This window comes from Talpa occidentalis, unplaced genomic scaffold (assembly GCF_014898055.3).
Source record: "Talpa occidentalis isolate TD23 unplaced genomic scaffold, MPIMG_talOcc4v2.1 talOcc4.17, whole genome shotgun sequence".
NCBI lineage: Eukaryota > Metazoa > Chordata > Mammalia > Eulipotyphla > Talpidae > Talpa > Talpa occidentalis.
This window is the reverse complement of record NW_023601754.1, coordinates 50,408,304-50,421,752: the sequence shown is the minus strand read 5'-3', so window position 1 is coordinate 50,421,752 and position 13,449 is coordinate 50,408,304. Positions and strand designations below refer to the sequence as shown.

The 13,449-nt window shown below is 70.9% G+C and overlaps 1 long non-coding RNA gene across 1 annotated transcript; it reads right to left on the bottom strand.

Annotated features, from left to right (window-relative positions):
• Nucleotides 1–986: 986 nt before the first annotated feature.
• LOC119248751 (uncharacterized) lies at nt 987–5,450 on the bottom strand. Its single transcript, XR_008552588.1, has 3 exons — nt 5,422–5,450; nt 2,040–2,191; nt 987–1,311 (listed from the first exon to the last, which is right to left on the bottom strand). It is a non-coding gene; the product is annotated as an uncharacterized LOC119248751 (long non-coding RNA).
• Nucleotides 5,451–13,449: the final 7,999 nt, after the last annotated feature.

Here is a 13,449-nt window from a genome sequence, read left to right as displayed (position 1 = left end):
GGTGCAGCCCCACAAGTGTGGGAGGCAGGGAGGGCGCCAGAACTGCTGAAGGGGTGGGTCTGAGATGATGGGCTTTGAATCTTCCCTCTACCTGTGGGGTCACCATGGCTGGTGGAAGAGTGGGGGCTGTTTAGTGAAGGGGATGAGAAAGCCCTGAACCCCCAGATAACTGTTCCCCTCTTTGATGCACCCAGGGTGGTCCTGTGTACAAGGGCTTAAGGGTGGCTTCTCCACTGGGGCTGCGGGGCTGCAGCTTAGAGAAGGGGAGTCTTGTCCTGGTCTCCAAGGGAGTTGGGGGGCCTGTGTTGTCCCAGAGCTCCTGGGGCTGGTTTCAGGCTTCCAGCCAGCTTTTGGCTGGGGGGGCCTTGCCGTGCTGGTGCTGCTGCAGCCTGCAGGAGACCAGTCTGGGCACTGAGGGATGAGGGCCCAGCTGGCCCACCTGCCCAGTGCTCAATGGTTCTGCCCCACGGTGCTGTGTGCCCCAGGGCTGTGCCACCTGTGGGGTCACCCTCTGAAAGGGTCTTGAGCTGCAGCCCCATCATGGTGAGGTGGGTGCTGGCCCAGGAGGAGAGCGGGCCCTTGAGTTGTGGTATGTCACGCCCTGGTCTTATTGCCAGGGCTGGGCTGTGAGGGGTGGTGGCTTTCCCCGCAGTGGGCCCCTGTGGGTGCTGCTGCCCCATTTGGGCCCTCAGAGCCGGTGCAGGCCCTCGGGTCTGCCATGGTGCTTTATCAAGTGCCTGTTTACTTGCTTTGGCGCCCGAAACACCACCCGTGGGGGCGGCAGGGCTGTGCCTCCGATGCCCCGGCTGTCCCCAAAGGGGCTGCCTTTGTGCCACAGTGCGGTGACTGCTGGTGGAGATGTGCCCACTGCAAGTGGGGAACAAGTGCCTGGGCAAGTGTGGTGGCGGTTCTGAGGGGCCCCCGGGGCTGCAGTGAGCATTTTGGGGGGAGCAGCATTTGGGGTGCGTGCTGGGGGGCTCTGGTGCCTGCAGACCCCCTCCCCCAGACCTGGTGCAGGCAGGGTGTTGTGCCCACCCCTGGAGGCCGGGAGGGGTGGCCATGTCAAGACAGTTTGAGCCATCTCTTTTCGGGAAGGGGCTGATCCGAGCACCAACTTGGGCGGGCCAAAGCTGGGGGGTCTGTACCATGGCCCGCCGGGAGGGTGCCCTGTCTTGGGTGGCCTGGCTGCGTGGGAGGCCCATTGTCCCCTGCTACAAGTCCGGGGTGGTGCAGCCTCCCGGCCAGGTGTGTACTGGAATGTCCTTGCGCCCCTTTCCTGGAGTGCGAGGTCCCCTCCGGGGTTCAGGCGCCCTGGTGGGTTCATGGTGGAACCGACGTGGGGTCCTGAGCTCCTCAGCTCCTCCTCCTCACTGGGTTGCCGGTGGGGAGGAGGGGCCGCAGCTGCTGGGCCCTGCTGAGGTCGACCAGTTGGCCGGCCCGGGGTGTTCAGCCAGGTCGACCAGATGGCCCGTTCCTGCCGCCACCAGGTGGCGCTGCAGGGTGGATGGGACGGATGGGTGGGATGGGCTGGACGGGACGGGACGGACAGGATGGGCTGGACGGGACAGGATGGGTGGGACGGGCTGGACGGGACAGGACGGACAGGATTGACCGGACAGACAGGATGGGCTGGACAGGACGGACGGGACAGGCTGGACGGGCTGGACGGGACGGACGGGATGGACAGGACGGGCAGGATGGGTGGGGTGGGATGTGCAAGGCAGGACAGACGGGAGACGGGACGGGCGGGCGGGATGGGACGGACGGGACAGGCGGGATGGGTGGGGTGGGATGTGTAAGCCAGGACAGACGGGACGGATGGGATGTGCAGGTCGGGACAGGCTGGACAGGACGGGCAGGGAAGTTCGGGTCAGGACTGGACGGGCTGGGCTGGATGGGGCGGGGGAGGATCGGGTCGGGATGGGGCAAGTTTGGGGGGACGGGGATACGACGCCCCCAGATTTGCATCCTTTCCCTTTAGATGCCTCTTGGGGTGCATTCCTCAGGGGCGCGAGGGGGAGAACCCCCCCATATCAAACCTGCATGTCCTCATTGCTCTTGCATATCAGGAAAAGTCCTTCGAATCCATTCAAGTGACACGAAGGGGACTCCTTTCACCATGTGCTTGGGGTTTCTGGCATGAACCCCATGTTCTCGGCAGAGCAACGCTCTATGTCACCTCCAGTCACAGCTGCTGCGCCCGGAGAGCAAGAATTAGGAAAATAGACTCGTCCTGGCAGGTTTCCCCGTAACCTTCACAGGCCTGGCACGGGCGGGCCAACATAAGACGCACGCAGGGTCAGAGCCGAGTTTGGGATTCGACACATGGAAAATCAGCCTCAAATGTCCACGAGACACACACACACACACACACACACACACACACACACCCGGTCGTGATCCAGGCAGGCCGCAGCCCAGGGCCGGAAAGCTCAGGAAAGCGGCGGAGACGCCACGTTCCCAACAGAGCCGGACATCAAGAAAATGACTTTTTGAGTCAGTCCAGCCCCTAAACACGGGGCGTCCAACTCCAGGACGCTGCCGAGGCTGGTTCCACCACGGGATCATGTGCCGTCAGAGAACACAAAGGCGTCACCTCCACAGTGACACGAGGAGTAGAAACACATTTTCTTCAAACCCAAGACCTAATGAAGGGAAACATCTCAAAGCTGGAGGGAAATGGATGGACCCATCCTGGTGCTTTCTTTGGAGAAGCGAGAGGAAACGGGTCCGACGCTCACAAATGGACCAGAAAGGGAAGGGGACATGCGGACACGAAGGGGAGGATGTTCTAGCCCCAAAACCCATCCTCGGGAGGAATAAAAAACTACCACAGATGCCTGAGCCAAGAGTCGGCCGCCCTCGCCCCAGGACGTGGTCCCTCCACGGCGGCCTCTTCCCAAACGTCAAGGAACCGACCCCTTACAAGCAGGTGAAAGGGAGCGAGTCCTCAGCCGGGACCCCGAACTCCACACACACGAGACTCCTCCGGAAACAAGATGGGGTCCTACGCCCCAAGGACACAGGTCAGGAAGTGACTTTCACTGTGCACCCCCCGAGCTCCCTCCGTCCACCTTCTGCGAGGTCGGGCTGCACCTCCGGCTGGGGGGCACCGGTGACTCCCCGCCCCCCTCCCGGTGGACAGAAAACAGTTGCATCGAGGATGACTGCGTGCAGGGACACAGGGGCAAGGCCTCCCCAAAAGGTTAAACTCAACAAATGTCCCGACGGGTGCTGGGAGGGCACTTGGCCTCAGTGGCCTGTCCTGCTGCTGGCCCGGCCCCTTCCTTGCGGACGTGCAGAACCCTCGACGGCGGCGGCGCCGTGGTCAGAGGACAAGCGCCAGGGGCCTCCCGGTCACCACCAGGAACAGGGGGAGCACACACACCACCAGGACGACGGCCGTCTGCCGGGGCGCTCTGGGGCACTCCAGGAAGCCCCGAGACAGAAGAGGGGGTGACAACGGCGGTTCCCCCCCTTGCAGGACGAGGGTTAGGCCCAGGGATGGCTCGGCCAGGCACGTGCCAAGCTGTTGCGATGCCAGCAGGACCCGACCTGGTGACAGATAAATACACGAGCCGCGTCCAGGGGGCCCGGCAGAGGGCGCGGCCACACGGTCCTGCCACACCCACGCTGCCTGGGGGGCCGAGGGCCACCCCATCGCCCGCGGAGGGAAGGGGAGCTCTCCCTGAGAGGCGGCTCCGCGTGTTCCCCACAGCAAGGCTCGCGGGGCGAGAGGCCGGTCTGACCCAGGTTTCTCCACCCAACCCTCCTCTCCTGAGCCCCGACTGGCGCCCGTCCCCCCGGGGAGGGCGTGGGCCTCTTGCGTTGACTTAGCCCTGGTAGCCCAAAATCCCTGCACCCCACCCCAAAAGCTCCCCGCAACGTCCCCTCGTCTCTGCTTCGGGCCCTTCCGGGCTGCGCGCCACCTGTCGCCGCCCCCCACACACCCCCCGAGGCGGCCCAGCGCCCCCACTCTCAACGCCGTGTTCTGCTCCCGCCCGAGGCCTCTCCCCGTCACCGTCACAGGAAACTCGCCTGAGCTCCGCGGCCTGACAGCGCCTGTCCCGGGGACTCAGCGGGGAGCCGCGAGCGGAGGGGCTCGGCTCCCCGTGGGGAGAGAGGGGTCCGCTTTCCCGCCACTGGCCTCGCGGCCACCCCTCGCATGTGTGGGCGCGGGCGCGGCTGGTGGTGTCGCCCCGGGTGTGGGGGGCGGCCGGGTGGGCGCCTGGGCCCGTGGGCGGGGACACTGGGCGGCCACGAGTGGCCACGAGAGGGCGGGGTGCAGACCGCGGGGAGCCCCTGCCGGCCTCTGTCCCTGCCTGAACCCACGAAGAACCCACCCGCCTGGGACGGCCGCAGATCCCCCATTTCTTGGAAGGAGGCCGCGGGGGGGTGGCTGCGCCTTGGGAGGGGCCGGGGGCCGGAGCGGGGACCCACTTCAAGGCCGGCACAGGCCCTGGCGCGCCCCGCTGTGCGGGGTGGGGTGCCCCGGGGCCGCTCGCCCGCAGTCCCTCTCCCTCCACCTCGTCCAGCCCTCGCGCCTCCCCGCCAGCCGCCCCGGCCCCCTCCGTGCCCCCCACACGCACAGGAGGCAGCGAGGGGCCGTGGACGCGGCGGCCAGGACAACCCTCGTCGACGGCCCCCGGGGCCCCGGCAGCAAAGGCCGCGGCTGCAGCGCCAGAGACACCCGCCCCCGGCAGCCCCCGCCCCCGCCCCCTCCAGCCCGCGGCGCCCGCACTTCTGCCTGCGCCCCCCACCCCGCGCCTGCCCTGGTCGCTCCGGGGGGCCCCAGAACAAGCCCACGGCCCGGAGCTGCCCCTGGAGTCATCTCTGCCCGCACCCCGGGCCGGCCTCTCCCCGCCCCCAAGTCCCTTTCTGACTTGACCCCCCAGAGCCGGGTCCAGCAAAGGCCCGGGACGCCTGCGCGGGGCGAGCGCCCCGGCCTCCGGGGCAGGGGGGACCCGCGCCTGCGGGCAGCCCGTCCCGCCTCACGCCCAGGGCTCGTGCCCCCAAGACAGTCTTGAGGACGTGCTCGGCGGCGCCTCCCCACAGTCAGCAGGGGTGCACGGAGAGTGGGGGGCGGGCGGGGGCGGGTGAGAGCCCGTGACCAGGGGGCAGCTGACGAAGGAAAACTGGATCCACACGGGGGGGGGCGCGGGGAGCACAAGGTTGGGGTGCGGGGGCGGGGAGGGCGGTGGCGATGGGCGAGGGAAGGCGGGTGCAGAGAGGAGGGGCTGGGGGTGGGGGCTGCTGTGCGGGGCCCTCGGGCGTGGGGGCTGCGGGAGCGCAGAGGCCGCTGCGTCCGCCACGGGCGACCGGAGCCGGCGCCTGACCCGCGGGGCCTCCTGGGCCAGCCCTGGGCAGACGGGGCGGGGTTCCCAGGGCGGGGCGTCCGCGGAGGGGAGGGCGCCCCCTTACCTGGGGGTCGTGGGGCCGGGCCTGGCGTCTTCCTCCGCGGAGCTCCGGGCCTGGGGAACGCGGCGTCCAGAGCAGGCAGGTCTGGGGGCGCAGAGAGTGGCCGTGAGGGACCAGGCGGCTGGCGGCGCTCGGCCTCGCCCTCCCCTGCTGCCCCCCGAAAGTTTCAGGCTGGGAGGAGTGGGGGGCCTGGGTGTCCTCGTGCCTGCCCCTCACCTCCGGGGACGGCCCCTCCAGGCCGCGCCGCGCCGCGCCCCCAGCCCACCCGACCAGCAGAAGGAGGCCTCGGGGGCCTCCCGGCTCCCGGAGACGCCCCCAGCCCGAGCCTGTGACCCCGCAGGCCTGCGCGGGACGGGGTCGGGCCGCGGGGACACCCCACGCTCACCCCGCCTGAGATGGACGCCGCCGCCCCCGCGGCTGACGGGCCCGCGCGGCGCAAACGGCGCTGCCCTCGGGGAGGGGGCGCCCCGCGAGCGGCCTCGGCCCGCAGGTCCGTCCGCGGATGGGGGGCCCCCCGCTTCTCGGGTCCACTTACCCGCCTCCCCCCCCCACCCCGGAGCCCGCGCTCCGCCACCCCCGACCGCCAGGGGGCAGCAGCGTCCCGCAGAGACGCGGACACAACCCCCGTCCGCAGAACCCCCAAAACTCCCCAGACGTCGCCCCGGTTCCGGGGAGGCTGTAATGGCGCCGCGGGGCGGCCCGGCCAGAGTCTGAAACAGGGGAGCCCGTTCCTCCCTCAGACGCCCCGGGGTTCCCGGCGCAAACCAGACCTCGGGCGGCCGCAGACCCCGCCCCTCCGCGCCCCCCCCGCCCCCGCGCCCCGCCCCGGGCCGCCGGCCCCGCCCGCGAGGCAGCAGCGTGCGCAGCCCCGTGGGCCCGGCAGGCCCGGCCGCGTCGCGGGCGCGGGGGGCCCGGGGGGGCGGGGTCCGGGGGGCGCTGCTGGCTGGAGCCGTGGGTGAGCGCGGCCCGGAACTGCCAGGGGTGCCGGGAACCCCGCCGTGCGCCCCGCGGCACGAGGGCCGGGGGCTGGCCCCCCATGGCCGGCAGACACGGGAGCGGGGCGCTGCTCGAAGCCACCGGCTGTGGGGTGACTCCCTCCACAGCGGGGCTGCCCGACTCGGCCCGCACCACGTTCGCGCCCTGGGCCGTGGGGGACCCGCCCTCCTCGCGCCCCGCGGCCTCCTCACCTGTCTCCTCGCCTGCGTCGCCCGGGCCGCCGCCTCCACGGCCCCTGGTCCCGGCCGGGGCGCCCAGCTGCTCCCGGGCCCTGCCGTCGCGGGGCGGCGGCGTCCGGGCGCGCTCGGGCTCCAGCAGCGCCGCGGGGCGGGCCGCGGCTCTGCACGGCGGGCGGGCGCCCGAGCCGGCACCCCGGCCCCGGGGCGGGCCCCGAACCTGAGGACCGAGCGACATTTAGTCTTTCGGCAAACGCTCGCCGGGCCCCCGCGGCCGCACCTCCAGGGGCCAGAGACGCGGCCCTGCTCTCCTGGGGTCCCCTCCGGGGGCGCCCACAGACGCCAGGGGTGTCAGGCGCTCGGGGCTCCTCAGGCAGGGAGGGGGCCCTGGGGGGCGGGGGGCGGGGCGCGCGCAGGGCCACGCGGGCAGGTGCCAGGAACCCGCCGTGGGAAGCGTCTCCAGGCGGCGCCCGTCGAGGGACGCGGGTCCCGCGGGCGGAGGCGGACACGGCCTCGCGGACCCGAGAAACAGCCGCTTTTGCTGGCAACGGCTGTTGGGGCCCGTCGGTTCCGTGGACGAAACGGCCGAGAGCGGCGTGGAACAGTCTGGGGGCCCCCCAGCAGACAGCCCGGGGCGCCCCAGATTCCGCGGCGTTTCCTGTCGCCGGCCCGTCCGCCCCTGACGCGGCTCCTCCCCGGGCTGACTCGGGCGGGGGCCGCGGGGGGCCGCGGTAGCAGCGCCCCCGTCCCGCTGCCGGACGGTGCCGCGAGGGGGAGCCCGACCCCAGACCCGCCCGGGGTCTCAGCCGCGCCCGCCCGGGCTGTTGGCGCAGCCGGACGCCCCTCCCCCCGACGCAGGGGCCCCCCGCAGCTCGAGGCTAAGCGCGGGCGCCGCGGGGCGTCGCCGTCTGGGTGAAAGGGAAAAGCCTGAGCCGGGGCGACGGGACGGGCGCGGGCAGGGGGCGCTCAGCGGCTGGAGGGGCGGTGCCCATGCGAAGGGGGGGCTCGGCCTCCCCCGGCCTGGGGGCGTCTCAGGGGGGCCCCTGCGGGGCCACGACTCGGCCTCCGCTGACCGGACCCGCGCCCGCCAGGAGAAATGGCCGCACGTCGGGGGCCGGCCCCGCAGCTCCGCCCCCGTGTGGCCGCGGCTTGTTCCGCCGCGTGGGCCGAGCGTGGGGCTCGGGGAGTCCCCAAAGGGGCTCGTGGCACATCCCCAGAGGGCGGGGAAGGGCGGGCCTGGAGGGGGGTCGGCGCCGGGGCGGGGCGGGGCGGGGCGGGGCGGGTGGGGCCCCGCCCACAGACGGCTTCGCGCTCCGCACCCCGACCCCACGGTCAGGGAAGGCCCCGCCCCGGCGCCGGCTCTGCAACCCCGTCTGGGACCCCGAGCTCCAGGCGCGCGCTCGGCGCACACGCCGCGGGCAGGGACAGCAAAGACCCGACGCGGGCCGGGGGCGCCCGCAGCCCGCATGCACGCCCCCGGGGCGCTGCCACCACAGCCCGCGCCCCCGCCCCCGTCCGCGGAGCGGGCGCCCTCGGGGCGGAGCGGGCGCGGGGACGGCGGGGCCTTCCGGTCCGCGGCTCCGTTTGGGGGTGCGGTCCCCCAAACCGGCGCGCGGGTGCTGGGGCCACACTGGGGCGCGGCGCCCACCCGAGGGGCGCGCCGGCGAGCGCCAGGATCGCGCGTGGTCGCGCAGGGGCCGGACGTCGTCGACACCCGCCCGCCCGGGGCGGCTCTGGGGGGGCCGCAGCTGGGGGGCAGGAGCAGGGGTGCGGCAGGCGGCCCGCAAGGGGGCGCCGACCGCCGGGTCAGGGGCCGGCTTCGCCCATTGTTACTACCGCGCCCTCCCCGGGCCTCAGTTTCCCGTCCTGATGGGGGAGCCACGGCGCCCACCGCGCCCGCGCCGGGAGAGCGAGAGCCGCGGAGCCGGGTCCTGCGCGCGCCGTCACCGCCCTTCGCTTCTCCCGGCGCCGCCAGAGTCCCACAAGCCACCCACGGCGGGGAGCCCCCCTTTCCTTGTGGCTGGTGAAGTGGAGCGGCTCCTCCCGCGTCCCCGCCCCTACCGCCTCCCCGCGCCCAGGGGCTCCGCGGGGCCTCCGGGCTGCCGGCCCCGCCAGGGCTCGGGTCTGGGGCCTTGGCCGAGGCCAAGCGCTGATCTCTTGGGCTCCCCCCGCAGCCCCAGGTGCCCCCGTTCCCGTGCCGCCGCCTACGTCCCAGCCTTGTGTTTAGGGGCTCGGCCCTTCCGGACTTATTTCAGTGGTTTGAGGCGAGGATGGAACTTTTTTCTGCAAATGGATAAACACTTGAGCCGTCCCAGTGACCCAGACAAGCAGCACAACTGGCCCACCGGCAGGGTCCAGCGCACGCCCCCGCGGGCATCTCGGGGAGCCCCAACAGCCCAAGGGCAGATGCCGCGGAAGGAGAAGGGATCGAGGCCTAAAGGGCTTCCCTGTCCTGCTGGGGGGACACGGGCCAGGAAAGTGGGAGCCCGAGACCAGAGCTTAGGGGTGCGCCCATCGTACTGTCGGACCCAAACCCCTTTGTTGAGAGGCGTCTCCATACCTGGACCTGCCGGTTTGGGGCGGTGTGCAGCCAGGAGGAGCCTCCAGGAATGTTGCGTCCGGAATGTTCTAGAAGGAGAAGACCCGTTAGGAGGCTGCTGCAACAAGCCAGGTGGGAGAGGACACGTCTGCAGCGAGGAGGTGGCGAGGATGGAGCTCAGGGGACACATTCGGACTCGCCTCGGAGACGGAGCTGAGGATGCCCTCCCGGAGGAGATGGCAGTGGGGAGGGGAGGGCAGGGGCTGTGGGACGCGTTTGCACTTCTGAGTCCCAGCATCTGTGTGTCCTGCAGGGCCCTGTGTGGGGTGCAGATACATTTTTTAAAGATTTATTTATGCATCCAAGAGCTGGGGTGCAGGCCAGAGGTGTGGGGGTGAGAGGATTCACCAGAGACAAAGCAACAGAACAGGCAGATCTACCGAAATCCACCGCTGAGGGGAGCAGCGGGGAGACAGGAGGGGTCTGCTGCGCCCTGCGGGGAGCTCCCTGGCAGGGGATGGAACTCGTGCTGCAGCGGCTGCGGCCGCTTCATGGTGCTGAGACTTAGCCACTTGCACCACCAGGGAGGCCCTGGAGATATTTTGCGCTGGGAGAAAATCCAGACTCCCTTTGGGGCGTGTTAAACATTTGATGCCCCCCTCTCTCGAAGCTACCAGGCGAGCCTGGTCTACGCAGAGGTAAGTGTTCGGGGTCTTTGGGGGTGGGGGGGGCGGGTGAGCTTAGAAATCTGCCCAGAGGAGCACATGCCTTGAGGCAAGGGCTGCGCTCTGGGAACTGTCCGCGGTGCTGACCCCACGAGGCGCTGTCCGCGCCTCTGTGGTGCTGAATCCCGGGAGCGGCCTTTGCCCAGAACAGGAACTATTCGTGATCCTGAACCCCGGGAAACTGCGCGTGGTCCTGCGCCGTAGGGCGCTGTCCACGCGCCCTGGTGCTGGACATCGGGAACTGGACTTCTCGCGGAGCCGGAACTGTCCGAGGTGCTGAACCATGTGCGGACCCGCGTCCCGGTGCGGCATAGCGGGCGCTGTCCGTGGTCCCGAACAGGCACTATCCTGTTCCGTGGTCCTGAGCCCATGATGCCCCCGCAAAACGGGGTCTGTCCGCGGTGACGAACATCAGGCCGAGTTGCTGGCCGGCATGAACTGCTTATGCTGTCTTTGTACTTTCTCAAAGAACACCTCCCTCAGAAAAACCCGCTGTTGCCTGGAAACAAAGCTCACTAGGATGCGCAGAGCGTGAGATGAAAGCAAATGAGACCAAAACTGCATGTTTTGGCTTTGAGGCCAGGAAGGCCTGGCTACTGCCTGACTGAGACGTAACACAGCCTCCAGGACACCTTTGAGGGGGGCGAGGGACAGAAGGAAGGAGGGAGCTGTGTGCAGGCTTCAGGCTGCTGGTTCTCGGGCTGGGGGAAGCAGGGGTGATGCGGGGTGACATAGAGGTATAGGTGGGATGGCAGGGGATGTAATTGTCAGGCCCTGGCTTTTATGTTGTGAGGTGGGGTAACAAGAAGGATATTACAGAAATGCCCACAAATAGAGAATGGCTGTGTTATGCACTCATTGGAATTATAAACACTTGAAAAAGTGATCCTGTTTTTAAATAAAAGAACAAAGTAAGAATGAACATCAGAGCAAACGCTTGGAGTCTGGGGTGCTCGGTTCGGCTGGGGCCACAGGGACTCCCACATGGGGGACTCAGTGCCCGGGTGCCCACCCCACGGCCTGGAAGCAAGTCCTGCTCCGAGGGGAGACAAATGTTCCCCTGAACCACCAGCCCCGGGCCCCTGGGCCGCCCGGTGCGCATACAAACCCCAGGCCGCCTGCGAGGCATCGCTGGGAGGAGCGGGAGGAGCGGGAGGAACCGGAGGAGCAGGAGCAGCGCCGCCTCCACCGCGCCCTGAAGTCCCGGGAAAAGAAACCGGCGCGGGTGCGTGTGTGTGCACGTGTGTGCGTGAGTGTGTGCACACGCGTGACCCAGCGCGCACACCCCTGCGCCTCAGGAGCGGGCGGGCACCCCGGGGGCCCTGCGGGGGCGGCCGCTCTCTCGGTCGCATGTCCCCGGGCAGGGGCTGCCCCGCGACAGTGTGTGCGTCGTCCCCAGCTGGGGCCTCTGCCGGGGGCCCCGCGCCCCCGCATCTGCTGCCCCACCAACACGGGCGGCGCCCTGGCCGCGCGGGCCAGGGCCGCTCGGCCTCCCCGGCAGGAGCACAGACCCGCGCCGCCGCAGCCGGGGTGACCTGACGTCATCCCAAGAGGGTCAGGCTGTGACGTCACTTTAACAGGAGGAGGGCCGAGGAGGCAGAGACTTGACCGGTGACCCCTGACTGCTCTCGGTGGTTACTTCGTTCCATGGTTCCTGAGATCCTTTGCGGATCTCAGGCCCCCCAAACTGCCTCCCCCGGACTTCCCGTCTGCCTCGCGCTAAGCTGGGGGTTCTGGGGCCCAGACGCCTGGGCGGAGCGTCCGCGGATTCACGTCCAGAGTCTCAGCCTGTTTCCCCGCCTGAAACATGGGGCTGGTCAGGTCACTGTCCTTCCTAGCAGTGGCCGCGAGCCCCTAAACGAGGCGGCCCCACAAAGTGCCCGGAACCGCAATTTGCACAAGGGGCTCTGACGCCCTCCGAGCAGGCCCACGGGAGGGGACAGACGGCCGTCTCCCCCAGCCTGCCCCCACGCCGACCCGTCCCCCCCGGCCACTCCCGCCAGGGCCTACACAGCTTGGGGGAGGGCACCCCGAGCCCCCGCGCCACACTCCGGGAGCACCCAAGCGGGACTCGGTGCACCGAGGCAGAGGCGCAGGGGACACCGTGGGCGGAAAAGGCCGCGGACACGGTCAGGGCGCCAGAGACGCCGCGGCGGGCACCGGAGCCAGTCCACGGGCGCACACGCGCACCCACGCCCTCGTGCGCACACGCGCGCACTCACATGCGCACCCACCCGCGCGCGAAGCAAGGACACGCGGCCACTCAGTCACAACGCGACGGCCAAGCTTCCGCCCGCGCGGGGTGACCGCACCCCCCCAGCCGTCAGTGGCCCCTCTGCACCCCCCAGCCCGGCCCCCCGCCGGAGCTCAGCAGACGCCCCTTAGGTGCGGCGCGCCGGCCCCCCGTCGGGCTTGCACGCCCTGTGCCCGCACACGCTCCGGCCCGCGCGCCCCCGCCCACCCCACGCCTCCCCGGCCGCACGGGGGCGTCGGCCCGCCCTGCCCCTCCTCCCCGCCCGCGACTCACCGCGCGGCTCCGCCGGGACAGTGACCGGTCGCCAGCCCGCCGCTGCAGTGCGCCTGCGCGCCGCCGCCGCCGGACTACACTTCCCAGAAGCCCGCGCGCCCGCCTCGCCCGAGCCCCGCGGCTTCGAGCCGACCACGCCCCCAGCTCCCAGAGGCCTCCGCGGCTCCGCGCCCCAGAGGGCGGCCTGGGGAGGGGCCGGGTCGGCGGGGGCGGGGGCGGGGGCGGGGGCGGGCGGCCGGGAGGAGGGGCGCAGGGAGGGGAGGCGGCAGACGCGCCCGCGGGCGTCCAGGGCGTGTCCCCCGGGCCGGCGTCCCGCGCGCGGACACCCTGCGCGGCCGGGGCGGGAAACCCCGCGTGTGCGGCCTCCCCGGCCCGGCCCGGCCCGCGGGGGTGACCCGCAGGCGCCCCCCCAGGGCACGGGCGACACCGGGGGCGCGAGGGGGCGCCGTCCCCCCAGCTGTCTGGGCCGCCAGGGGCGTCTTGAAGAGACGGCCCCGTGTGCGCGCGCCGGGCCCCAGCCCGAGTCTCTCTGCAGCCCCCCAAGGCCCGGGCCGCCGCCCCGCGGGCCGCCAGCTGGGGCCGGGGCGCGCGGGCGCGGGCGGGGCGCGGACGGGCGTCCGGGCGACGAGGCGGCCCCCGGTGTCTGGAGAGGAGAATCGCGCTTCCCGCCTCAGAAGCGCAAACCGAGGGCCTGGCGGGGCCCGCTGGGAACGCGGACGGCGGCGGACACAGCGGACTCCTCGCTCGAGTCTGAAGCTTCACCCCATTCTGCGACAGCCAGGGGGGCAGCCCGAGGGCGAGGCTCGCTGCCTGAGAACGCGCCCACCCCGCTCCCCTCGCACGCCGCACAGCAGCGCGCCGGTCCCCAAGATCTGACACGACTTACCACAGGGGGTTGGAGCTTTGGGGTGCGAGTGCACAACTTTGAACGCTCTCAGACATCCCCTTTCCAGTAGTTACGATGCTGGCGGGGGGTTTCTTACTCCATTTCTACTCCTCCAGAAGTCTCACCACACCCCACTTCACCTCGGAGAGCCCCTCAACACTGATGCCCAGGGCCTGCTCAGT